A 3,640-nucleotide genomic window follows, 5' to 3' on the forward strand; every position below is an offset into this window, starting at 1 on the left:
TCAGTAGATGTAACTGTAACAATACAGACACTGGAGAAGTAATGTCCCTTGGATCAGCTGGGGTCACCTGTCCTGATTGTGTYCCCTTCCAGTTTCTTATGCACCCCCAGACCCTTCACTGGGTGGGGGGCAGGGTGAGAAGCAGCAAAGGCCTGGACTCTGTGCAGAAACATCCCCCAATTACCAACAGTTTCCAGCCCAGATCCAAACCATAGCCTCATACAATGTGCTGTGAATAAAATTTACTCTACCTCAGCCCAAACCAGCACACAGATAAGTACCAAGATACTAAGAGGGTTATTWTTTTGCTTAGGCAAAGAATTTTCCAAAAGCAAGAGAGGAATTGCTCTTACCCCAAGCTGTGTTTGCTACCTAAAGCAGAGATTTTTGTCTTTGCAGCATCATATCTTTTCATGATTATCTCAACGGCATCAGTGAGTGCGTAGCTGTGGAGTTTTTTTTTGTTGGTTTTTTTGTTGTTGTTGTTTTTTGTTTTTGTTTTTGTTTTTTTTTTCCCCAGCCTACACAGGTGGTCTCTGTTCTCCCCTGAGCGGCCCTCATTAATTTCTCGGTGAATTTCAGGAAGCCCTAAATGGTGCAAGACCAAAGCAATAGGTGCACTTTACAGGACAGGAGGTAATGACAGTGTCAAAAGAGAGTGAATCCTGCAGGTATGGCTGCTGCCCACAATCATTACAGGTTAATATTCTCTCCCCCTTATCCAAGACAAAACCTCTCAGTCGGAAAAGATTTACCCTCCTCACAGTTGTGAGGACAGCTCAGGCTGGTGAAACAAGCTTCGTTGCCCAAGGATGTACGATGAAAGTCCTGCATCAGCCACTTTAAATGTTCATGAACAGCGTCATGTGGGATGTTTTTGTACTGCCACGACAGAAGCCACACCAGGCTTTCTGTGGTCCTTGCCAAAATGGTCAGTGCCCTCAGGTGTTTCAATCAAATAACAACCTCAGCTCACCACAGAGATTTGAGACTGAAAGATGGTGAAAAATCTCCTCTTAATCAGTGCTCTCACTTAATCCACTGCTGTGAGAGGGTGGCAGAAGCAGAACTTCAGGCAAAACATTCTGCCATCCTCCCTTGGGTGGCGTTCAGAGACCCCTGGACTGCCTCCCACCACCATCTCTCCAAGCAGCGGGCTTCCTCCAGGCTCAAACTCCCAGAGACACGGCAGGTGAGGCGGGGTGGCACTGCTTGGTAGATGCAATGGGCTGCATGATGAGGTGGGGATCCCTGCGCCCAGGTAAGGCAAAGCAGGGGAGCAGGGGAGATGCACCAGTGGGGGAAGGACATGGAAGGTCACGGGCTTGGAGAGCCCTGAGTGACTGGAGCTGCTGGGAGGCAGGGGGATCACCCTGCGGGGTGATCGTGGGACGAACACCTGCTCTTACTACTTGGAATGGAGTGCAGAACAGTGAACCGCTGCTCCTAGATGCAGTTTGAAGTTGTTCTGGCAGCTCTCATCTGCCAGCGAGGGAGGGGATAGATTGAATTGACTGATTATTTTTTATGTTGGTTTCACTSTCCCTTTCCCTCCCCTCCTAACACSCAMACACACMCCCCTGCTCCGCCACCTCCTAAGAGACAGCAGCTCCTAGGTAAGGGATAAAACAATCTCAGCCTGGGCACGGCAGATGGGGAGAAGCTGCTCCAACCACTCTCAGCGGAGGGGCGGCACAGCCGGCTGAGCCAGGCGTGTGCCATGTGAGGGGAAAAGCCCCCGACGGAGCCCCCCGACCGCTGGGCAGCCTGCAGGCAGCCCTGCCCTCCCCGGCAAGATTCTCTCGCCACGCCTGCTCCGGGGCAGCCCTTGGGAGGGCTCAGGSCCACTCGCCCACCTCCGGCTGAGAAGGGGGCGCGCCCAAAACAGCATCGAATCCACACCTACAGGAGGACAACGGCGTGGGAAGAGGGGGAGGGAAGACGGGGAGGACAACGCGACTCTCATGCCAACCTCGCAGCCGGCTCTTCCTCCAGGAAGCGAATCCCGGGCGCTCCCGGAGAGCTTTGCCCCAGCGACKACGAAGGGATAAGAATGAGACGCCTCCTCGGCCGCGCCGGCGGCGGCTGCGGCAGCATGGGCAGCGCCCGGCCCGTCCGGCCGCGGTGAGCGCTTTCAGCACCGCGGACAGAACCCGGACCGTCCGACCAGGCTGAGCGCTTTCAGCACCGCGGACAGCGCGTTCAGCACCGCGGACAGCGCGTTCAGCACCGCGGACAGCGCGTTCAGCACCGCGGACAGCGCTTTCAGCACCGCGGACAGCGCTTCAGCACCGCGGACAGCTCTGTCAGCACCGCGGACAGCGCGTTCAGCACCGCGGACAGCGCGTTCAGCACCGCGGACAGCGCGTTCAGCACCGCGGACAGCGGCCCCGGCCATGCTCGGACGCGCTCGCCCCGCGCCCCGGCGCTGAAGCGGAGCCAGCCCCGACGCGCTCATGTAAGATGCTGCCCGGGACTTTGTGCCCCTGCCCCAGCCCTTCTCCTCCCAGCTCCTCCGCGGAGCGCCCTGGCTCTAAGCCGCTCCTTGCTTAGACACTGGGAAGTTTTGTGAGGGTTGGAGACATCTCGGGGTGACTCGGTGTCCTACAAGGCTGAGTGAGGGMTGGTGTGAGCGAGGCGGGTTGGCTGACTGTGAAATTGGTTTGGTTTTTTACCCTTGGAATTTGTGCTTGGTGTCAGTGTAATGAGAAGGGTTTGWTGTTTGTTACCAGCCACATGGTTTGGAGCCACGCTGTTGTCTTCTTTCTTAGCTGGGTGAATTGTTTAAGGGTTTGTTTTTTGTGAAAGCAGTGTGGTCAAGGTGAAATAAATATTAAAAAAAAAAAAAAAAGTGAAAGGTGTAAATATGCCTGTTGCAGCTTGCAGGGTCTAATTGTTGTCAGGAGTCCTTCCTTACACGTTGTTTCCTCTCTTGAGATAATTATGAAGTGAGCATTGAGAAGGGTGCATCAGTAGGGGAAAATTAAATACAGTCAGAACGGAGATTACTAGTTCTTTTCAAAGCTTTTCTTTCTCCTTTTAATAGAACTGCTTGTTGAAAATCAGCGTTACACTGCCCCCTGCTTGAACAATTAGAGATGTTTCGTTGCTCTCATCACTAGTAAAAATTTATGAATGAACAGGTATTTCTCTGTTGTGCTCTCAGTATGATCCGAGACTGAGACTGAGTTGCAAAGTGCTCCAACAGTGATGGTGAATTATTCCTCCTAGTTCACAAAGCCAGGGGGAAAAAAAAAAAAAAGAAAAAAAAAGAAGTAGAACTTATACTTCTCATGACAGTCAATTTGATGGTCAAGCATATTAATGAATGAATAATGGTAGAGAGTGTAAAATAGCCTTAATTTTGGTACATCTATCTCATATGTTCTGTGATAATAATAATTAGACAACTTTACAACCATAGATTAAAAGGAAACAAGGAAAGAAGGGACAAAAAGGCAAACTGGTATTTATTTTGTAATACAGGAGGAATTCGAATAAAAGAACAAAGGTGATTATTTTTGTCTCACCTGCTGTAAAAGTCTTGTATTGGTGCATGACATTTTTTGGGATGGGAAAGAAATGCTGATCATTAGTTTATGTGAAAAAGGAGGGTGAGACAGCTGAAAAGCAGTGGATG

Source organism: Malurus melanocephalus, unplaced genomic scaffold (genome assembly GCF_030028575.1).
Source record: "Malurus melanocephalus ecotype Western Australia unplaced genomic scaffold, MMel_1.1 scaffold_144, whole genome shotgun sequence".
NCBI classification, from domain to species: Eukaryota; Metazoa; Chordata; class Aves; order Passeriformes; family Maluridae; genus Malurus; species Malurus melanocephalus.